At 36.1% G+C, this 25,298-nt stretch overlaps 1 long non-coding RNA gene across 1 annotated transcript in view; it reads left to right on the forward strand.

Moving 5' to 3' along the window:
* The window catches only part of LOC138924775 (uncharacterized), a 327,809-nt gene that overhangs the window by 9,613 nt on the left and 292,898 nt on the right, over positions 1-25,298 (forward strand). The window contains exon 2 of the long non-coding RNA XR_011439992.1: positions 11,390-11,441. This is a non-coding gene — a long non-coding RNA (uncharacterized lncRNA). The remainder of the gene's footprint in view (positions 1-11,389; positions 11,442-25,298) is intronic.

A 25,298-nucleotide genomic window follows, 5' to 3' on the forward strand; every position in this document is an offset into this window, starting at 1 on the left:
ACATTCTTGATATGCACAGAATGTGCAGAAGTTCCTGTCAACTGTGTTCTGTAGTTTTCTACTCTTTCCTCCAGTCCACCAAACTCAAGGTAAACCAGTTGCTTCCATCTGTAAACCAGACTACTTCTGCGACATTTTTCCCTGACTTGCCACAGGATGAAAAGAACAGTCTAGCAATCTTCCCCTTGTATTGCTCAAAATTCTGGGAAGATAGTAAACCAATTAAATAGTGCAGCTGTACAAACATTCCAACTATAATCTATGAAGTTCAGATCATGAACACATTTTCATTGTCTTCTTTCCCCTTATGGAATCTCATTGTTTCTTTTAATTATATTTTTAAAACATGTTTATGTAAGATGGAATGTTCTTTAGCTAGTTAAAATAAATTGAAGCTACACTTGAAATGTCAAAATGAGTTTTTTGAGGGGGAAAGATTTTTGGGAGAAAATTTCTTAAGAATAAATAATAGTCTTTGGGAAAGAAAATGATTGAATTTCTGATCTAGTTTAAACTATGTCAGCATAAGATTCCCCTTTCACATTTCTCAGTAGTGACTTGGTGGAACCACCTTTTGGGAGAGGTGCCTAGCTTAGTAACCCAAGTCACTCTGCTAAAGGTATAATCATTGCAATGAATATTTATGAGCATTTACTATAAAGCAGAGCCTATTTCAAATACTTTACATGAATTATGGTTTTAATCTTCAAAATGACCTGATGAGGTACTTACAGTTACCATTCCCATTTTGCAGATAAGGAAACAAAGGTTTAGAGAGATGAGTAAATTGCTCTTTGTCATCTAGCAAGCAAATGTTTAAACCCAGGCATTTTGACGCCAGATCTATATTTTGAACCAGGATTCTTTATTACCTTCCTTCAAAAGGAGGCAACCCATTTAATTGATTTTCCTTTAAGTAACCTCTTTCTTCCTAGAACTCCTAACTGGTTGACCAACTAACTGGTCAATTAGTCTTCAAGTGACAGTGACACAGTTTTCCTTATCTCATTACCAAAAGGTGGACCAGAAGAAATCGTTTCCTGGAAGCACCTAGAGAAAAAGAAATAAGTTTCGCAGCTCGGTTTTAAACATATGGACAAAATTACCTGTTAAATGTTTTTCTTTCACTTCTTGACTGTTGAGACACTTCACTTTGCATATAATCAAAAATAGAAGCATCTGTCAAATGTTCCATATCCCATACTTTTGACTTTCCTGCATCCTTCTAGAAAATAACTCATTGAGTCTCAAGGACAAACTCATTCTTTTTTTTCTAATTCATACTTGTGACTCTCTAGGAAGTGACAAATTTTCAAATGAACTGCTCCAATTGGTTGCTAATTGTTCGTATACTCTGCTTGTTAGGAATGTAGCTTTGCTCCTTCTTGGAAGACAAGTAGTGTATTAGTGGTGGCTAATGATTGAAAGGAATACACTTCCCCTGGTTCTTGATATTTCTTTGTATAAATCTAACTTTTCCCAAAGCATATTTTAGATACTTTAGGGATGGAGGCACGGAAGATAAATGAGCTTTTCAAAGCTCATGCTTTTAGAGAGCCAGAGCTAGAGTCACTGTCTTAGCCTAGAACACTTTCAGTTAAATTTCTCTTCCTCTCATGTTAATTGTACTTTACTCATTGTAGATACCAGTCAGGCAAGACCGTGTGCTTTCATGTCTTCTGCCTCTTTAAGGGCTTGTCATTTATATATCCTTTTGAAGATGTACCAAATATAAGACCTGCTATGTTCTGAGGAGCTGAGGAACTCCTGCTCTAGCTTCGGTGGAACTCTGTTGATCACGTAACCAGGGGTGGTAAAGCTTTAACAAGCTGAGTCACACCAGCAAGATAGAGAAGAATACTTGGCAAACAGGGATGCTGGTTAGCCCCACCCTGGCCCTTTGTTAAGCATTGCTCCCTTGAGCTGTTATTCCTACATTTCATGGAGGAATGCTACAAGAAACATACTTATGAAATCTGATACTACATTTGCAGTGGGAATGTTGTCAAGGATGCTGCCTACAACATGGCTCCGTGTCCCATGAGGGAAATCCCATTTAACTCTAAGTGCTAAGGAAAATTGTGCTTTCTCTGAGGAATCATTGCATCATTATTCCTCCCTTTTAACAACAAAAAGTCAACTATAATTCCCTTTTCCCTTTGACTACCTTAGAGAGAAAATGAATTATATAGACACTTAGGATCTGAATACTTGTTTTACTCCCTTCCGACGCATGCCTTAAATTTTCCCAGGAATGATTTATTACTATGAGAGTTTATTATTTTACTATATGTGTTTTTGTTGAGTGTTGCTTAAAATTCTTTGTAAGATTTAGTTGGAGTATAAAATATCTATAAATTGATCTTGTGCAAACAACAACTGAGTGAGGAATAGGTTTTATTCTTTCTCTTGTTCTTTTTATATAGGAAATTCTTTTGTTCCTTCTTTTAGGAGGAAAAACTTTTTCTCTACCCTCTTAGGTTTAATGTTTGGGGGTATGTGAATTAAACTGACAAAAGACAGATTAGCAAGAGAAAAAACAGATTTTTATTCAAGTACATACAGGAATGTTCACAGAAAAATGTGACTCGAGGCAGTTAGAATTTGGGGCATAAAAGCCATTTTAATAGGGGAAGGGGAGAGGGTGAAGGGCAGTTATGGGAAAACATATGACTTTTAGGAAAGATAAATGGGCCCTTAGGAGAATGGATGGGAGATGTGATAGGTTTGTGACAATATTTGTTTAGGCAATTTCTTATCCTGGTGCCAACTTCTTGTCTCCTGTGAGAGGAGTCAATTTTTCCTGGTTACATAACTCCTAGGGAGGGGATTCATGTATGACAGATGAATTCTTTTAGGAGGCTCTGCTGTTAGACTGATAAGGGAAGTTCAGAAAAAATAAAAAACAACAAAAAACCTTCGCAGTGGTATATTCTAAATCCTTTTACTTCCAAAGAACACTGCTCTCAGAAAGGAAAATTAATCTGGGCAGACCACTGACATTGCAAAGTTTGTTTGTGGGTTGGACTGGGCTCCAGGTATGTATTTCTTCAGGTTTTAGTCAAATCTGATAGTTCAACACACCCTTTCTTAGCTAGTTGTGGAATTGTATCCTCTGGTAAAATTTCCTAAGTCCAGGGCTGACATTCTGATTTCTTCAAGCTGTCTGTTTCTCTACCCAATTCACCCCATAGATGTTCAAGATTATGGTAGTTCCTAATATCTCATTTCCTGTTTTTTCAGTTGTGAATATATTCTCCCTTCTTGCTTCAAATGACAAATTTATGCTCATTTTGTGTCAACCAACACTTCTTTTGAACAAAAACTAATGCTACTTTGCACTTCTCACATTAGAGTAAAGCCGCCATTTTTACTGAAAGAACCACATATCAAAAGGAGTCCTTTCTTTTTGGACTTTTACTTTGCCCTAGATTTGTTTTGTCTTTGGTCTAACTAGGTTCACAGGCTCCTAATTACTTTATTCCTGCCAAGATTAAGGAGTTAAGTAGTAAAATAGACAGAAGTTACTTCAAATACATAGAAGTTGCTGAACCAAAAATACATAGTATCTTATGAAAGTGTATTGTAAATATTGTCAAGTCCAAAATACTTCCCCAGTCTGTCTACTTCTGTGTGTTCTAATTGTTAACCTGGTTTTTACCAAATCAATTCCCATTGGTACTACAATAACTTCCTAACTTATCATTTTGCTAATTTTCTTGCATTGCTGCAACCAGTCCATTTGTCCTACAGTGTGGGTAATGTAATCTTTTAAAGGTAAGAGGGGTTATTAAAGGTCAAACCTTTTCATGGTTATCCACTGCCCTTAGAATAAAGGTCTAGCTTCTCAATGTGGCCCACAAAGCCCAACACAACTTTAGTGCTGCGTCTTATCTTGGACTGTTACCACCTGAGAGGAGAGTTGTCTGCTCCCCACAAGACATGCCAATAGTCAAGAGGCAAGGTGGTAGGAGAGAAAGGACTTTTTATTACAACTTGCCAGCAAGGGGGAAGATGACTGACTAATTTCCGAAAGAACCATCTTAAGTGGGGCATAGAATCTTGAAGCAGTTATATAGGCCAGTGGGTTATAGGGGAGGGGGTTAGGAAATGTTGAACCCCCTGGTGTTGCAGACTGGGAGTTGCCACATCAGATCTTTCAGTTGTCATGGATATCAGCATAGAATCTCTGTCCAGAGGCTATCACATTCCTAGAGAACTCAAAAGAACAAAGTTATCATCTTATTGCATCTGGGAGGGGCCATCAAATCTATAGAGCCTGCAAATCCCCTGAGACAGACCCTTACTAATCTAGGCAAACTAAAGCAAAGATTCCAAGGGGTCAGTGATTCAGGGTTATTCATAGTTCCAACATGGCTTTCTTCTATAAGATCGCTTCTCTTACGCTAACTGTGTTGAGCTGGTATTAGGGCTTTGTTTCTTATCATCTCCCCTTGCTTGTTGCTTTTCAGACACACTGGTTGCTCTTTTCTTCCTGCATTTCTTGCCTAGGGCTTTTGTACGAGGTGTCTCCCTTGCCTGCACTGTCTTCATCCTTTTCAGGAAGACCCTCTCTGACCACTTTCTTTAAAGTCACCCTCTCCCACTCTATCCACTTTCTTTCACGTTACCTTGTATTGTTTTCTTCATATCACAATCACTGTCTGAAATGATTTCTTTTCTTATTTATTGTTCATCTCCTCTACAGAATGTAAACTCAATAAGACTAAGACACAGTCTACTTTATCTTCTGCTGTGACCTTATTACCTCCCCTAATATGAACTCATTGACTATTTGCTGAGTGAATCATGTCAAATAGAAAAAAAAAGATTGTATCACTTTTTAAGTAGTTATGAGTGATTAGTTTTCCAATCAAATAGTAAATTAATGGAGCAGATGTGGAAAATTGGTTTTGAATTTATTTTATATGAATATTTTGAAAACAGTTTTACTCAAATGCTTGGGTGGGTTTTCATAGATATAGTTTTCAAAACTTTGCAATAAGCATAAAGTTTTAGAAAAGCTGGAAGTATAGTACCAGAACTATTTTTTTCCTGAATCATTTGGTACTATGTTGCTCACTCCTGAATACCTTCACGTGTATTTCTTCCTAATAAGGATATTCTCCTACGTAATCAAATTCAACCACCAAATCAGGAAATTTACATGGATACATTATGATGGTATATTCCTTAGAATCCATTTAAGTTTCATCAGTTGTTCCAATAATGCCACTTATAGCAAAAGGATCCAGTAAAATCACTCGTTGCATTCAGTTGTCATCTCCTTTTAGCTTCCTTCACTTTGAAACAGTTCTTTAGTCTTCTTGACTCTTACAATCTGAACACTTTTGAAAATAAAAGGCCAATTATTTTGAAGAATATCTTTTAATTTGGATTGTCTGATATTTCCTCAAGATTAGACTCAATTGTGAGTCTTTAACAGGAACATGCCAGAAGTGATGCTAAGTTCTTATTGCATCTTATTGTATAGCATATAATTTTGATTTGTCCCATTGCTGATAGTGTTTGACTTTTTTCTTAAGGCAGTGTCTGCCAGACTTTTCCACGGTAAAGTTACTCTGTTTTCTCTTTGTTTTAAGTAGGTATTTTGTGGAGAGGTACTTTAAGACTATATAAAATCTCTCTTCTCATCAAACTATCAATTTATTTAAATATGATTGTTTCCTATTTTATTCAATGGGTTATACTTCATTCCTGTTATGATTTGATATTATCCTCAAATTGCTTCCAATTTAAGCAGTAGAAGTATGAGTAGAAGTTTGTTCAAGCTGGTTTCTCTGTCCTTTTAATTTATCTCCATCATTATTTGTGCACATCTTTGCTCTCAGGTATAACAAGATGTTCCAGGCTCATCTGGTACTTTCCCTGCTTCAATTCTGTGTATAGTCAGCCATTTCACCAAGGAGGCTTAATTTCTGTTAGTGGGGAATGGTAATTAGAAACCAAGATCTGGATACTTGGTGTGTTCATTGTTATTGAGGTGTCATTGCTTCCAGGCACTCTCAATGGGCAGATCTAGGCAATAAAACTATATATAATACACATATTTATATCTATATTTCTGTGTGTATGTATATATATATATCTCTCTGTGTGCATCAATGTGTCTATCAAAAACCATATATTCACCTAATTCCTCTAATTCCCGTCTTCCCTAACCATATCCTAATCTGTCCCATTGGGGGAGTTTACATATGATGACATTATCAGTCTAACTGTACCCCAAGTCTAATCTGACATTCGATGGCTAACTAAAAAAATCCCATCCATGATGAGTATTGTACTCATTGTCTGAGAAAAGCAGTGGGTAGATGGGACATTTTGGGGCAACACCTAGGGGAAAAGATTGAGAAATGTATACTAAATATTAAATGAATGTATGATAAGTTTTCAGAACTATCTTACTTTATTTGTTAAAATTCGTAAGAAAGTAACATTCTTTACCCATCTTTCCATCTGGATTCAAGGAATCACTGCTTGTGCTTTTGCTGCCTTTTTGGCTAAAATAAGTTTCTTGATGCTCTTAAAATTTGTACTAATTTGTTTGCTTATTATATATATGTATTTATCATATATTTATATGATATATGAAATAGTTGTAAAAAATAGGGTCAACTTATGATCTGGAAGTAGGTGAAATGAGATGTTTAGCAATTTCAGCCTCCCTCATAAAAATCAATACCAAATCATCTTACAACTGGTAAAGGTTGAGCAGTTGAGGTGGAGGACAGTAAATATTTGGGTCTTCAGAAATAGGATACCCAGAGAAGTAAAATACCAACATGCCTGATGACTGGGTAACAAGTCCAAATACAATGTTAGTGTTTTCATAAACCAGTGTGAGTGCGAAGTGACCACAAAATATGGAAGCCCATCTTTATATTAGTAAAAATGGAAAAATATGGTAATTATGAGAAAAAAAGGACTGGCATTGGGACTAGAAAAGCTGGAGATACTGTAGTCTGATTCCACTGATGGTAGAGGATAATTCATGTTTTGAAGGCAAGGTAAAAACAAAACACCTTGCCAATGAAATATCCATTCTGGAGTTTAGTCTTGAGCAAGATTAAAGGTCAGTCAGTTGAAATGATTAAGGTTGTTAATTAATCTGAAGTCAAAACATTGTACCTGTTGTCCCTAATAATACACTCCTTTTGAGACTCAGATCTAAATGCTCACCCTTTTCCTGTCTTTTGTGCCACAGTTCTCCAGGAAAACCTTAAAAGCAGGTGCTTTTCCTGTTCCAACAGGAAAGAAAGCTAATGGGAAAAATTGTATTTTGCACTGAAGTTAAGTTTTTGTTTAACTTTTAATCTCGTTTTAAAGAAAGAAGCAAAAATATTTCTGTAAAAGAGGCACATAAGATAATATCTTAAGGATACTGAATGGTTTAATTAAGATTCACTGTTATTTCATTTTACTGATTTCAACCATGATATAGATCATTAGTTTTCTATTAGTTTTTTTATTATAGTCATATTGCTTTATAAAGTAATGCTATTAAACTAATGTTCTACAACATAAAGGGGAATTGGTTGATTCTGGATTTTGATGTTTCTGGAAAGATTGATTTTAGTAAAACTGTTCTTTTACTTCTTAACAGTACTATGGCTTGAAAAAATAGAGAAACCTGGTGGGAACAAATCCATCTTGACTATAAGCTAAGTTTTATTATCGTGAAAAAAGAAGATTCACTTCAAATTCTTTGCTTTTTAAAGTAATTTTTTTGTTGATCAAATGATGTTATAAATACTGTAAGTGTCATTATCTAGAGTTCAGGTGTTTTTTTCCCCTTGATATATGAAGATGGAGCAAAAGTAATGCTCTAATGTTGTCCCGGAGCCAATGACTGCATTGATTCCTGTCTACCACTAGATGTCTCTGTATAGATGCTCCTTCTTCCTTCAAAAGAGATACCAACAAAGTCAGACTGATGTTTGCTGCCCCTAAACATTACCCTGGTACTGACCAGAGGCTTTTCCCTTCTTTCTAGAGGATTAATTCCAGAGGACCAGACAGGACTGGAACTAAACAAAAACTGAGTAAAATTAGCCTTCGGCATTGGTCCAAATACATACATCTATTAACTACTCATCTTAGAAAATGTGAGAATCCTTATAGATATAATTTAGATTTACAGACAACTTTGAAATAAACATGCTAAAATGAAGAAGGGGTTGGGCTTGAATTAGATAATCAAAATGGCAGATAATTTAAAATTATATTTGATAATAAAATATGTTTGTGTTTGTATTTTGAATATGGTGTTCTGGGAATCAGTGAAATTTGAATAACAGACATACAGATAATACTAGTCCCCAGAGGAACTTGGAGTTGTTGAGATTTCTTATACAGCTTCTTATCCCATAACTCTTCTCTGTTTTCTGTACTTGACAAAGATCAACCATATTGGCTGCCAGCACAGTGTGACATGATAGCTAAATCTCAGCTTATTTCTTCATCAGTTTGTCTAAATTTTGGTTCTGTTTACTTGCAAAATGAGGAGTAACTGAATGTTTGATTCAAAGCATTCACAGAAATAGAACAAACAAGTCTAAAATTTGTATGGAATCACAAAAAAACCCCGAACAGCCAAAGCAATCTTGAGAAAGAAGAGCAAAGCTGGAGGCATCACACTTCCTTATTTCAAACTATATTACAAAGCTATAGTAGTCAAAACATATTGTATTGTATTGTATTGACATAAAAAACGGACACATGGATCAACGAAACAGAATAGATAGCCCAGCAATAAACCCACACATATATGGTCAATTAATTTATGACAAAGGAGCCAAGAATATACAATGGAGAAAGGATAGTCTCTTCAATAAATGGTGTTGAGAAAACTAGACAGCCATGTGTGAAAGAATGAAACTAGACCATTATTTTATATCATACACAAATATCAACTAAAATGGTTTAAAAACTTGAATATAAGGCCTAAAACCATAAAACTCCTAGAAGAATACATAGGCAGTAAGCTACTTGACATCAGTCTTGGCAATGATTTTTTGGATTTGACTCCAAAAGTAAAGGCAACAAAAGCAAAAATAAACAAGTGAGACTACGTCAAAGTAAAAAGCTTCTGCACAGCAAGCAAAACAATCAACAAAATGAAAAGACAACCTACTGAATGGGAGAAAATATTTGCAAATTGTGTATCTGATAGGGGGTTAATATACAAAATATATAAAGAACTCATACAACACAATAGTCAAAAAAGCAATTTGATTTTAAAAAGGGGCAGAGGATCTGAATAGGCAGTTTTTTCAAAGATGACAGACAGATGGCCAACAGGTACATGAAAAGATGCTCAACATCACTGATCATCAGGGAAATGCAAATCAAAACCACAATGAGAAATTACCTCACATCTGTTAGAATGGCTCTTCTCAAAAAGACAAGAAGTAAGTGTTGGTGAGGATATGGAGAAACGGGAGAAAACCATTGTGCACTGTTGATGGGAATGTAAATTGGAGCAGCCACTACAGACAACAATATGGATGTTCCCCCAAAAATTAGAAATAGAACTACCATATGATCCAGCAATTCCACTTCTGAGTATTTATCCAAAGAAACTGAAAATACTAATTTGAAAAGATATATGCACACCCATGTTCATTACAGCATTATTTACAATAGCAAAGGTATGGAAACAGCCTAAGTATCCTTGATGGGTGAATAGATAGAGAATGGAATACTATTCAGCCATAAAAAAAGAATGAAACCTTGCCGCTTGTGACAATATGGATATGAACCTTGAGGGTATTATCCTAAGTGAAATAAGTCAGACAGTGGAAGACAAACACCGTATGATCTCACTTAAATGTGGAATTAAAAAAAAACACCTGAAACAAAAATCCAAGCTCGTAGATACAGAAAACAGATTGGTGGTGATGAGAAGCTGGGAGTAGGGGGCGGTGGGGGGGGGGGGGAATCGGCAAAATAGGTGAAGATAATCAAAGGGTGCAAACTTCCAGTTATAAAATAAATAAGTCCTGGGCATGTAATGTACAGCATGGTGACTCTAGTTAATAATACTGTATTGTATACTTGAAAGTTGCTAAGAGAGTAGATCTTAAAAGTTCTCATCAAAAGAAAAAAAACCCTTTCTATAACTATGTTTGGTGACAGATGTTAACTAGACTTATTGTGGTGATCATTTTGCAATATATGCAGATATTGAATCATTATGTTGTACAAATAAAACAAATAGAATGTTATGTCAGTTGCACCTAAATAAAAAAAAGACTCTTGCTCAGTTTCAGGTTTTATGGAGTCATAAGACTGGATTGGAATAATAGTGATATTTCTTGTTAAACTCCTTGTTTTGAAATTATCAGAATCATTCAATAACTTTTTGGTAGTAAAATACACTCTTTGTGGAGTGTCCCTTTTACCATTATATACTGCCCTTCTTTTTCTCTCATTGCCTTTTTTTGTCTTTAAGTCTATTTTGTCTGATATAATTATGGGAACACCTGCTTTCTTTTGTTTGCCATTAGCTTGGGGTATCATCTTCCATCCCTTGACTCTAAGCCTGTGTTTGTTTTTAGAGCTGAATTGTGTTTCCTGGAGGCAGCATATTGTTGGGTCTTGTTTTTTAATGCATCCAACCACTCTACGTCTTTTGATTGGAGAATTCAATCCATTTACATTTGGAATGATTGCTGATATATGAGGGCTTAATGCTGCCATTTTATCACTTGTTTTCTGGTGGTTCTGCATTTGCTTTATTTCTTATCCTGTCTATTTTGGACTGCCAATTCAGTTTGGTAGTTCTCTACGTTGGTTTTCTCAGTTTTCTCTTTATTTATCAATTGTGTCTCTGTTCTGATTATTTGTTTTTTGGTTACCATGAAGTTTGTATAAAAAAATCTTGTAGATGAGATAGTTCATTTTCTGATAGCCTCTTATTTCCCTAGTCTAATCAGGTTCCATCCCTTTCCCCTTTCCCTCCTAAGTTATTGTTGTCACAACTTATTCCATTTTGTATTGTGAGTTTGTGGTTAAAATAATGAGAATATAGTTATTTTTGATGTTTTCCTCCCCTTTATCTTTAGTATTATAATTGTTTGCTAACTTGTTCTTATAGAGAGCTGCAAGTGTCTGATTTTGTCTGCCTGTTTATCTCCTTGCTCAAGACTTTGTAAACCCCTTATTTCTTTTTGGAGGAATAAGGGGCTTTTTGACCATTTCTTGTGTGGTGGGGTGTCTTGTGTTGATAAATTCCCTCAGCTTTTGTTTATCTGGGAAAATATTTCTCCATCACATCTGGAGGATATTTTCACTGCATAGAGTATTCTTGGCTGAAAGATTTTGTCTTTCAGAATTTTGAATATATCTTTCCACTCTCTCCTAGCCTGTAATGTTTCTGCTGAGACATCTGCTGAAAACCTGATGGAGATTCCTTTGTAAGTTATTGTGTTCTGTTTTGCTGCCCTTAATATTTTATCTTTGTCATTGACTATGTCCAGTTTTACTAACATGTGGCTTGGAGAAGATCTTTTTTACATTTATGTAATTAAGAGTTCTATTAGCTTTTTTTACTTGTAATTCCAGCTCCTTCCCCAAGTTTGGGAAGTTCTCAGCTATTATTTCTTTGAACAAGCTCTCTGCTCCTTTCTCCCATTCTTCTCTTTCTTGAATACCTATAATCCTTATGTTGCATTTCCTAATTGTCTCAGATATTTCTTGGAGAATTTCTTCATTTCTTTTTAGTCTTTGTTCTCTCCTCCTCCATCTGAAGCATTTCTATGTTTCTGTCCTCCAAACTTCTAATTCTATCCTTCATCATATCAGATCTGTTATTCAAGGACTGCAGATTTTTCTTTATCTCATTCATTGTGTTTTTCATCTCCAACATTTCCAATTGATTGTTCTTTATAGTTTCAATTTCTTTGTGAAGAATTCTCTCTGTTATTAATTTTGTTTCTGATTTTACTGTACTATGTTTCTGAATTTTCATGTAATTCATTGAGTTTTTTTATGCTAATTATTTTGATTTCTCTGTCATTTAGATTGTAAATTTCTGTGATTCCAGGATTGATTTCTGGGTGCTTTTTACTTTCTTTCTGGTCTTGAGTATCAATGTATTTCTTCATACTATTTGATGGGGTGGTGTTGTGCTTTTGCATAGTGATGGTATCTGGTTGCAGATTCCTCCTGCCACCACTGGGAGTGTGTGTGTCAGGAGCTGTGTATTCTGAGCCAACAGCAATCCCTGACATCTGTGCCTGTCCTTTGGAATCTATGCTGACAGGGCCCATCTGCAATTTCCAACTCACTGCTACTACTTTACAAATGCATGTGCATGCACTCTGGTGGGCGTCCCTTGCTCTGGCTGAGCTGGTATGCTGGGTGGGGAGAGAGGCACTTTCTTTTGCGTGGATGACCCTGGGGGCATTCTTGCTCTGCCATTGCTATCTACCCTTCTGGGGTGCTGGGTTGATGAAGACACACCTGCAATTGCTTAGCCTTCTCTTTGTGGAGCTTTCCAGTGGCCAGGAGGCAATTCAGAGAATAAAGGTGTTCCTGCAGAGAGCTGCCTCTCCCCCCTCTCCTTTCAGAGCCATGTGCAGCCCTGCGCCCTATGTTGCTGCCAAGGAGGGAGAGGAGATCCCCTTGCCTCCTTCTACTTCCTCCTGGGGGGTCCATCCAGCACCTCCACCGTCAGACGTTTGGTTGTGTGGGTCTCTCAGATGTCTATTGTGTTATATGAATGTCTTCTGTTGGTTTATGAATGTCCTTTCTGTTGTATCTTAGTGGGGAGGGTCTAAGGGAAGGGCTCACTCCACCACGATGCTGATGTCACTCTGAGATTGTCGCTGAGCTAACACCTGTGCCAATCTTCCTCTATTTTGTATGTGGAATGCTGCCACAGTGTGGCTTGATGAGGTCCACACCTTGGATCTGAACCCATGAACCCCTGGCTGCCAAAGCAGAGTGTGCAAACTTAACCACTAAACCACCAGGCCAGCCCCCGTTTGTTGTTTTGTTAAGGGCTAGTAGCAATTCAAATTTATCTTGTAGACTCAAAAAATGGTAAATTATGCTTGGGTTTATACTTTTGATTCATGATGCATTTTTGGGAAACAAAAAGTTGACTAATACTCATAGAAAGCAATGGCTTTCTAATTGTTTTAGCCAAATGTGTTCCTCAAATGAAATCTCATGTGGAAGCCAATATGTAAAACAAATTAAAGTGGAGTTGCTTGGTTTGAAAGAAGAAAAGGAAAATGGGGTCTGGTATTCTGCAGTGAACTGCTAAAAATCTTCCTTAACACCTGAGGCAGCCTTTGAGGCATCGCTGGAGATACAAATTGTGGAGAACAGAGCTGGCAAATCTCTTGTATAATGCAAAGGGTATTAGTTGGAGTTCTGGATTCATCCTTACAAGTAATTAGTTAGGCAATTCTAGATAAGCCACTTTATCCCTCCGGATCTTTGTTTTCCCTGTGCCGTAAATAAAGGCGTAGGATAAAATGGATTTTAAGGCTCTTTACAGCTTGCACACCTTTGGATTCTGGACCTAGGCCTCTTAATGAAAACAGGTACACAAAATATTAGATTGAGACTAGAATTTGGCTAAAGACTTACAGCTATGGGAAAATTTAATTTTAATTCAGTGGTCAATATATAAAAATCCAGAGAATGATTTTTTAATTTATTCAGTTTTTAAGTTCTAGAGCTGTAAATCTCTATTAAATATTAGCCGGGTACCAGCTTTGATATTTAAGAATTCTATTCTAATCTACTTCCACTTGCGGGAGTTAATTGACAGTGTATTTCTGGTGTTTAAAATTTTTACCTTCTTTTATAATCACTGAGCTTTAAATTTTATATCACAGGCTATAAACAGAGGAAGAAAGTTACCTTTTTGATTATTTTTGAATGACTTTTCATTTATGCTAACAACCCCACTTTTTTGATATGATGCAGTGTTCTAAGAATCACTGTGACAAGTGCAAGCAATGTCAGAGCCCAGGAAAGACACTTTCTTGGATGAACATTTCCACTGTGTGCTTCATTGAGGCTGCAAAGTGAAATATTCTGGCAGGGCACCAAAGCAAAGAGCAGATGGATGGGCTGTGGTCTGAACAGTAAACTGGAGACCTGGTCCCAGGTTTCTTCCTCATTATTGCTATACACATGTCATGCAGTGTCCTAGTGTGCAGGTAAGTGACACGGAGGTATGAGGATATTTTCCCTACTTACTACATTGAAAGAGGCAATGCTATTTTTCAGAACTTTCTTTCAAAATCTCCCTCTGGGTTTCTGTAGTGCTGGCAATGTTCCATTTCTTGACCTGTGGTGCTGGGTGTTATATGGATGTTTCCTTAGTGATAATTCATTGTGCTTTACATTTATGTTTTGTACCTTTTCTGTGTATTAGACTCCAATAATACTAATTGAGAAAAAAATAGTTAAGATAATATCAACCAGGTGCTAAAAAAACCAATGCAACGGATATCTTCCTTGTGATCTCCAACTCCTGTAGGAGTTCACATCCCTTCACTGTAGGGTCTTCTCTCTGCTTCTTAGATTCTTTGAACAATTTTGCACCTTGTCCTAGTTCCTCATTTTAGGAAATGTCTCAGTTGAAACTTTTGTTTTAACCCTTGTACATTCATTTTAACTACAACCTAGTGAATATTAATATCAAATACCATATTAAGCCTTTTACCTACATCATCTCAAGAATCTTCCTACAAACTCAAACAGGTTAAGAATTGTTACCCTCATCTCACAAAGGAGGACACAAAGGCTCTAGGGATTAAGTAATTGGCCCAAAGTTGCAGGACAAATACTCGGCTGTGCCAAGATTTGGACCAAAAGTTCTCTGATTCCAAAGCCTATGCTTTTTCCTGTAAGAGCATTTCACTCTGAGAAGGAGGACTCTTATGTGTGTGACTTGAGGATTGTCACAAAATGTGCAAGGGAGGTACAACTACAGGCCATGTCAGGTTTCCAAGTATCTCTCGTTTGCTGGGGTCAGAGTGCAAGCCTTTGCGTACCTCAAGTCTGGCAAACAAAGTCTGCTTAAAACCACAAATAATTCTCTGGGAGGTTGTAACTCTTGTGATGGGCAATGCTGAGCCTGTCCTAAACTAAATGAAGTAAAAGGGTGAAAAAGGAGAAGAGATTGTTCTCAGAAACTTACTCAGACACTGTGGTTGGTTGACACAATTTTATCCCGCAAAACAAGTTATTAGTGGTCTCAGGACTGAGACCATCTATTTGTGAGCTTTAGAAGGGTAAATAGTTTAGCTTTCTGTCATGGAGCCTGGCAGGGATTGCCCATTAGGCCAATTTAGGTAAACAGAACTTGTGCTCCAGATGAACCAGATATCTGGTCTGGCGATAGCAATGAACAATGGAGCTGGGGAGGACTAAGTGACTAATTGCTGTTTTGCAGAGTTTTCTGTGGTGCTGAAGTGTGAGACCTCACAGTAGCGATGTCCATGAGTTGGTTAACTCTCTCCTTGTTGAACAAAATGTGTAGGGTGCTGGTGAGTCTGACAGTAGTGTCCATGTGTTAGAACCAGATGTTCATGCATTGCTTCACTTCAGTTTCTTGGTGAACTCAATCCATTGAATTTAAAATGTATTCTGAAAATATTTCTTCTAAAATATGACTTCCAATTTTTCTCATTACACACATAATAAAAAAGCACTATAGATAATTGGAAAAATTAAAAAAGGATAGTATAATTATCTATGACTCCACCATCCTAACACAAACATTGTTAACCTTTTTCATTTTAATCTTTTTTTGATATAGCTGAGCTCACAGTGTGTAAGCAACTTCTTTCTTTTTCTTTCTTTGAGGAAGATTAGCCCTGAGCTAAAATCCACTGCCAATCCTCCTCTTTTTGCTGGGGAAGACTGGCCCGGAGCTAACATCTGTGCCCATCTTCCTCTACTTTATGTGTGGGAGGCCTGCCTCAGTGTGGTTTGATAAGTAGTGGATAGTTCTGCACCTGGCATGTGAACCGGTGAACTCTGGGCTCCCCAAGCAGAGGACACGAACTTAACCACTGTGCCACTGGGCTAGCCCCTGTTAGAAAGTTCATTGTCTTGTTTTTCACTTAACTTTGTAAGATAAGCTTTCTTCCTTGCGATTATAAAATTTGTTTAAAACGTATATATTTTAATGTTTATATGATGTTTTCATCATGTGGTTAAATCACAATTTACGTTAACATTCCCCCATTATTGGATCATTAGTTTGTTTGTGTTTTTCCTGTGCTGCTAAGGCTACAATAAACATATTTGTGTATAAAACTTCTTTTTGGCTATTTCTTAGGCAAAATTCTCAAGAGTAGAATTAGTAGGACAAAGGGCAAACATATTTTTAATTTTTAAATGCTGTTTCTCGAGAAATGGCAGAAATAGATGTGATGTAGAGATATCCATCAAAAATAATGATTTTCTTAAGAGCAAGTGGTTAGGATATAAACTACAGTTGCCATTTTTTCCTTCTTATATTTTCTTTTAAAAATAAGACCTAAAGTTAATAGAATAGTGTGAAACAACTTTACTTATTTTTAGAGTGCCTATTTTGAAAGATCGCAAATTATTTTATCACATTAATTCACGCAATTCTTTGAGGTGGCAAGACTATTATATCATAATTGAAAAAAATGAAGCTAATGCTTTTTTCAAATTCACTCAGCCAGGGTTTGACAGAGCTCCAAATAGAGTCTTTATCTTTTTTTTCATAAAAAAATATAACCTGCTGTGTATTTGTGTTATTAATATAACTTCTACCAGAAAACTATTTGTATAGCAAAGGGGAAAGTTATAGATGGCACAAATACTTATCCCCCTTAATAGAATTTCAGCAAAGAAGGGGACACGTAAAGATGAAATTTCCCCTTTTGAAAGTGTCCTAAAGATTTCATTTAAAGAATGGATTAGCCCATGCTGTTTTTTCTTCTTGGATACATTTAAGCATATTTAAAATTGGCTTTATTCACCAGTAATGCAAAGCTTTCTACTTGTCTTTCTTCTTCCATATTTTTTCCTTGAACTCTAGATAGATAAGTGTATATGTACATATATTTACAAGTGTGTATAGACTTTTGCAGTAAAGCCTTTATTCAATAAACATTTATTTTAAAAAGCTTTTCTTCTTTTTCTTATTATAGAATAACACCATATTCTTGTGTTATAAAAAGACCACAAAAATATTAAAACTAATAATATCAGGTTCATTGTGAAGATTCAGTATCTGAGACTGAGCACAATACTGTGCATCTCATAGATAAACAACAAATATTAGCTACTGGGGATAGTAGACTTGCACATTAATGCAGCAGAAAGCCAAAGAGGTAGGGAAGTCTAGATAGCAGGGATGGAGTTGTTGAAGTGAGTGGTCATGTGGTTCAGATTAGGAATCTAGAAGTATGTTAACAGGAAGGTAAGGTTGAGTATCTTTAATTAGGAGTGGAGAGAAGAGTGGATGAAAGGGGTCTTTCAATGTATTCAAAGCCTGTTCAAAAAACTTGATAACAGAAAACCTCCCTTGGGGAGTCTATAGTTATCAGCAAGACTCTGTTTCTTAAGGTGGATGGCTAGTATAAAGGTGATCATTTTATTATTTCTCCCTGAAACGTAAACAATTAGCACACTCTTTTACATATGTGGTAAAGGTATTTTATAGCAAAAATGTAAAAGAAGAAAGTAAATAAAAATAAAGTTACGTTTGTTTGGGGTTTTTTTGCTGAGGAAGATTCTCCCTGAACATCCATTGCCAATCTTCCTCTTTGCATGTCTGAGGAAGATTCGCCCTGAGCTAACATCTGTGTCAATCTTCCTGTATTTTGTATGTAGGTCGCCACCACAGCATGGCCCCTGATGAGTGGTGTATGTCCACACCTAGGGAGTGAAACTGGGCCAGCGAAGCAGTGTGTGCTGAACTTAACCACTAGGCCACTGGGCTGGCCCCCCAAATAAAATTTTTATGCTGTCATTATTAAAGAATAGAATGTATAATAATCATAACGTTATTTCACTTCACTGATAAAGAGAAGAAATTTGTACTTGGAAATCGGTATCTTGACAAATCTCTGAAATTTCCAGAAGGAAAGTTTTATTTTCATAATAAGATTTTCCAGTAGCTATTGGAGAGAAAAGATGGCATTGCACAATGAGAAAAGAAGCCCAAAAACAGCAGATGAAAATCTGCAAGAAAGGAGAACACAGGTTGAACGTATCTTACCAAAATACAGTGAGAAAATTTTTCAGAGTCATGAGCCAAAGATTACACAAAAGGGCAATTCATTTTTATATCTTGAGTTCATATAAAAATATGCTTCACTGATCATTAGTTAGTCTGTCCACGCAAATAAAAGTAATGTGTGTTGTCATTTTAAACAGAGGCAGTAAATCTCCTTGGGTGAAAACTCCTCAATGAGTTTTTACCATAGAGATTCATTTATGGAGGGAAGCTCAGGAAAAAAGATGTGATCATTTCAGGAAAGAAAGGCTTAGTTTGCAAAGGATGCTGCAGAGAGGATATTCTGCCATCTCTGATGAGAGAAGTTGAGAGAAGACAGTGTTATGTAAAGGGTAACAAAGGTGATGTTATAGAAAAAAAGCATTTTATGCAAATCAAAACTACAATGATATGTGACCTCACTCTGGTCAGAATGGCTATAATTAACAAAACAGGAAACAACAAGTGTTGGAGAGGATGTGGAGAGAAGGGAACCCTCATACACATCTGGTGGGAGTGTAAACTGGTGCAGCTGCTATGGAAAACAGTATGGAGTTTCCTCAGAAAATTAAGAATAGATCTATCATGTGATCCAGCTATTCCACTGCTGTGTATTTATCCAAAGAACTTGAAAATGCAAATGCATAAAGATACATGCACCCCTATGTTCATCACAGCCTTATTCACAATAGCCAAGACATGGAAGCAACCTAGGTGCCATCAAGGAAAGAATGGATAAAGAAGATGTATATATATATATACACACACACAATGGAATACTACTCAGCCATAAGAAATGATGAAATCTGGCCATTTGTGACAACACGGATAAGTCAGAGGGAGAAAGTCAAAATGCCATATAATCTCACTCATAAGTAGAAGATAAAAATAATGACAAACAAACAAATAGCAACAGAGTTTGGATGGGTGGTTACCAGAGGGGAAGGGGGAGGGGGGGAGGTGAATGGGGCGATTAGGCTCACGTGTGTGGTGATGGATTATAATTAGTCTTTGGCTGGTGAGCAAGATGTAATCTACACAGAATTCGGAATATATTATGATGTATATCTGAAAGATATATAATGTTATAATCCAATGTTATTGCAATAAGAAAGTTCATATTCTATTGTGTTCCTATAAAAGTATGTTAGACATCTCAATGAATTTGAAAAATAAAAAAAAAAGAAAACAAGCATTTTAGGAATAGAAATGTTGGTTTACGTATGTTCCTACCAGCCCATTTGCAGTGATTCTAGACTTAAAAATTAAACCTGATTATCAAGACAGTGGCCTTGGATGTCAGAATTTGCTAAAGAGTGTGTTACAACTCACCTGCTGAATCAACTAGTCTTGAAAATGGATGGTGCTAGACTGTCGGGCCCATAACTGGCTGTTGTTGGCAATTAGTGATGTGCATAAGAGAATGAATAAAATCAGAAATGAAAGAGAAGTTACAATTGATACCAAAGAAAGAAAAAGGATCATAAGAAATTACTATGAATAATTATATGCCAACAAATTAGACAACTTAGAAGAAATAAATTCCTAGAAACATACACTTTAAAATTGAATCAGGGAGAAATAGAAAATCTGAACAGACTGGTTACTATTAATGAAATGGAATCAGTAATGAAAAATTCACAGCAAACAAAAGTCCTGGATCAAATGGCTTCATATTTAAAAAAGAGTTAATACCTATCTTTTTCAAACTATTCCAAAGAATTAAAGAGGAAGGATCACTCCCAAACTCATTCTATGAGGCCAGCATTACTCTGATACCAAAACTAGACAAAGACATTACAAAAGGCGAAAATTAGATGCCAATATCCCTGATGAACATAGATGCAAAAATCCTCAACAAAATGTTAGCAAACTGAATTCAACAACACAACAAAAGGATTATACACCATGATAAAGTAGGATTTATCCCTGTGATGCAAGGATGTTTCAATATCCACAAATCAATCAATGTGATACACCATATTAACAAAACAAAATATAAAAATCATATGATCATCTCAATAGATGCAGAAAAAAGTATTTGACAAAATTCAGCATCCATTTATGATAAAAATCCTCAACAAAGTGGGTATAGAGGGAATATACCTCAACATAATAAAGGCCACATATGACAAACCCACAGCTAACATCATACTCAATGGTGAAAAGCTGAAATCTTTTCCTCTAAGATCAGGAATAAGACAAGGATGCCCACTCTTGCCACACTTACTCAACATAGTATTGGAGGTCCTAGCTATAGAATCAGAAAAGATAAAGAAAAGACATCCAAATTAGAAAGGAAGAAGTGAAACTGTCACTATTCGCAGATGATATCGTACTATATATAGAAAATCCTAAAGACTCCACCCCAAAAAAATTACCACTAATAAATGAATTCAGTAAAGTTGCAGAATACAAAATCAATATACAAAACTCAGTTGTGTTTCTATACACTAACAACAACCCATCAGAGAAATTAAGAAAATAGCCCCCTTTATAATTACATGAAACAAAATAAAATGCCTAGGAATAAATTTAGCCAAGGAGGTGAAAGACCTGTACACTGAAAACTATAAGACATTGATGAAAGAAATTAAAGATGACACAAATAAATGGAAAGATATACCATGCTCATGGACTGGAAGAATATTGTTAAAATGTCCATACTACCTAAGCAATATACAGATTCAATGTAATCCCTGTTAAAACACCAACAGCATTTTTCACAGAACTAGAACAAATAATCCTAAAATTTATATGAAACTACAAAAGACCCCAAATAGCAAAAGCAATTTTGAGAAAGAAGAACAAAACTGGAGGAGTCATAGTCCCTGATTTCATACTATACGACAAAACTGTAGTAATCAAAACAACATGGTTTGGGCACAAAATCAGACACGCAGATCAATGGATCAGAATAGAGAGTCCAGAAATAAACCCACACCTATATGGTCAATTAATCTATAGCAAAGGAGGCAGGAATATACAATGGGGAAAAGACAGTCTCTTCAATAAATGGTGTTGGAAAAACTGGACAGATACATGCAAATGAATGAAACTGGATGACTTTCTTATACCATATACAAAAATAAGCTAAAATTGGATTAAAGACTTAAATGTAAGACCTGAAACCATAAAACTCCTAGAAGAAAACATAGGTAGTAAACTCTTTGACATCGGTCTTAGCAATATGTTTTTGCTAAGCAAAAGCAACAGAAGCAAAAATAAATGAGACTACATCAAAGTAGAAAGCTTTTGCACAGTGAAAGAAATCACCAACAAAACGAAAAGGAACCTACTGAATGGGAGAAGATATTTGCAAATGATGTATCTGATAATTGGTGAATATCCAAAATATATAAAGAACTCGTAAAACTCAATATCAAAAAACAAACAATCCAATTAAAAAATGGGCAGAGGACCTGAATAGAGATTTTTCCAAAGATGACATACAGATTGCCAACAGACACGTGAAAAAATGCTCAATGTTACTAATCATCATGGAAGTGCAAATCAAACCACAGTGAGATATCACCTCACACCTTCGTAATGGCTATTACCAGAAAGACAAGAAATAACAAGTGTTGGCAAAGATGTGGAAAAAAGGGAACCCTCGTGCACTGTTGGTGGGAATGTAAATTGGTACAATAACTCTGGAAAACAGTATGAAGGTTCTTCAAAAAATTAAAAATAGAACTACCATATGATCCAGCAGTTCCACTCTTGGATACTTATATGAAGAAAACAAAAAACACTAATTTGGAAAGATATCTGCCCACCATGTTCATTGCAGCATTATTTACATTAGCCAAGTTATGGAAGCAACCTAAGTGTCCATCAGTACATGAATGGATAAAAAAGATGTGGTTCATATATACAGTGGAATATTACTCAGCCATAAAAAAGAATGAAATCCTACCATTTGCAACAACATGGATGGATCTAGAGGGTATTATGCTAAGTGAAATAAGCCAGACGGAGAAAAAAGAATACTATGTGAATTCACTTATGTGTGGAATCTAAAAAAGCAAAACAAATGAACAAACAACACAAAACAGAAACAGACTCATAGATAGAGAAAAACTGGTGGTTACTAGAGGGGAGGGGGGTGAAGAGAGGGGCAAAATAACTGAAGGGGATCAAGAGGTACAGTCACAGAATAAGTAAGGCATGGAGATGTAACACACAGCAGAGAGGATATAGTCAACAATATTATAATAACTTTGTGTGGTGACAGATGGTTACTACTCTTACCAGGGTGACCATTTTGTAATGTGTATAATTGTCGTCACTATGTCGTACATCTGAAACTAATACAGTATTGTATGTCAACTGTACGTGTATGAAAAGAGAAATGAACAAATAAAACAGGCAAAAAAATCCAACTCGATTAAATAATTCACCTTTACAAAATTAAAATTTTTCTTATAATGAAAATAGTGCTCATCAGCAAGGAGGGGGTTCATTACAATTTTTTTCTAGAACTTTCTCTGAAAATTTTAACCTGGGAAAGATTTATTCTTAGTATAAATCTTGATTGTTTTTAATCTTGTGCAGTTTTTGTATTCTTTGCCTCAAGACAGGTACTTGTTTACCAGTATGCAGGTAAGCTGCGTTTGGAAGATTAATAGTTAACTGGCAGGAGATGAAACCAGGCAGGTATAACCGCTTATTGAGAAATAAACTTGGAAACAATCCTGAAAATGCAAAGGGAGATCTTGCCTTTGAAAGTGAATATGACTCCGGGAATGAGCAGAAATGGCTTGCTGCAGGTGCAATGGCAGGCTGCTCTCTTATTTTTGGATGGTATCAGTTTGGAGAATTTGGCTTTTATCATTTTATAGGCAGAAAGGCCACAGGGAACATTCTGATAAGGCAAAAAATGTGCAACAATGTTACTTTTAAAATATCGAATCCAGGTGGTCTTTTGTTTCTACTTAAAATTCACTTAGAGTTGGTGCCCCTCTAGGAAACACCAATCAAGTGCTCTGCCGTGGCTGGCCAACTGCTAAACCCTTTAGTTCATTCGTTCATGCCCCAGATATTTAGTGATTGTCTTGTGTGTGGCTCTGTGAAAAAGCCTGGGAATAGAGCCAGCAACAAGACAATAATGTAGTCCTTACCTTTACGTAGCTTAGTTTATGATCTCTTGGGGCAGAAAGACATTAAACAGCTATGAAGGAAACATACAGGGTGCAATAAAATGATAAAAGAAGGCATCTAATCTACTTCGGAGATAACATTTTGCTGAGGCTGAGAACATAGTAGTTATAGAATGAATAATTTTTTTTTTTTTAAAGATTTTATTTTTTCCTTTTTCTCCCCAAAGCCCCCCAGTACATAGTTGTGTATTCTTCGTTGTGGGTCCTTCTAGTTGTGGCATGTGGGACGCTGCCTCAGCGTGGTCTGATGAGCAGTGCCATGTCCGCGCCCAGGATTCGAACCAACGAAACACTGGGCCGCCTGCAGCGGAGCGCGCGAACTTAACCACTCGGCCACGGGGCCAGCCCCACAATGAATAATTTTTGATTGATTCAATGCCAGTTGCATTATTGCAGGTCTAGAGTTTTTGAAAATTATTCAATTCATAAAGTTTTACTTGTCAAATTTCCCATCTTTTCTTAGCTCTCCAAATAACTAGTCTAAGAAGAAATAGGCATGTGCCTCTAAGAACAATCTAAGAAATGCCCCAAGAGTGCCAATCCAAGGAAAATATAACTAAAGGCAATAAAAAAGATGAGGTCAATGTGATAACTTTCTTTTTGGACTGCTGCCATATTTTTATTTTACCAACCATTATTTGAGTCTTGAGAAACATTCAAGCAGTGTCCATTGATGTGGTGGTTGTACAGATAATTGTATGTTCTGGGAATAATTTTGTGAACCTTATTCCCTCCACACAAATCAACTGTTTATATTTAAATGTATTTGGAATGAGAAAGTTGACCTGCTGGAATCCCAAATTTGCAACCTGTTGCATGAATTTGAGTACGTCTTAATCTCACTGAGTTTCAACTTTCTCATCTGAAAAATAGGCATCTTCCATTATTGCTGTGAAAATTAAATGAGATAATATATGCAAATTGCTTATTACAGTACCTGGAGCCTGATAGTTTCTTAACAAGCATTAGGCTTCCCCAGTTGTAAAGGGCCTTAGCCCATGATAGGTGCACAGTAAATGTCAATTTCTTCTTTTTCTAAATTTTATTAGTAAGGAGCAGTTATTCAATGAAGCATTCTTTTGGTAATTCCAGAGAAGAAGATAATTGCTCTACAATTATCAGGAGATAAATCAAGACTCCCATCCCAAGAAAAAGTATTTCAGGCAGCAGTAAGATATAAAGTGTTTGACATAATCACTGGGTACCCAAGTTTTAAAAAAATACTTCACTGTTTCATAGAAGTTGTTGGACAAATTATAGATTAAGAGTGTGACATATGAATACACAATAAACGGCATACTGTGTGCTGGGCCTGGCACTTGGCACAGATTATACATATATGTGGCCTATGGATTGTGAAAGTATAGCTCCCTTCGTCTTTTAAGTATTGTATCTTTATTCTGCATCAGAAAGTGCTCCGTTATTCCACCTTCTAGGTGGATTTTGGAACAGAGATAGGTTGTACTTAAGAGGACATGAAATTGATAATTACTCAAGTAATGAAAATCAAATAATAAACATAGTAATTCCTTCTTTTCTATAGAATTCTGTACTTTGCAAAGAACTTTCACATAATTAATGTTTTGACCCTCACAGCAATCCATTAAGGCAAGTATCATACAGATTTCTTCTTCTTCTCTTCCTCATCTCCCTCCTTTTTCTTCTCTTTTTCTTTTTTTTTCTTTTTAATGAGAAAATTAAGCCCTAGGGAATGTAAAGGACTTGCCCAAGGGCATATGGACAGGTAATAGAAGAACTGGGGACGTGAACACATGTTTTTATAGACCAGGCCAATTTATCCACTGCTTGCTCTGTCTAAGGTAAGCCAGTCATGTCCACTCATTTCCCACATGACTTCTTCACGAAAGAAGACTGTTCAGTTTTAC

This window comes from Equus caballus, chromosome 6 (assembly GCF_041296265.1).
Source record: "Equus caballus isolate H_3958 breed thoroughbred chromosome 6, TB-T2T, whole genome shotgun sequence".
NCBI lineage: Eukaryota > Metazoa > Chordata > Mammalia > Perissodactyla > Equidae > Equus > Equus caballus.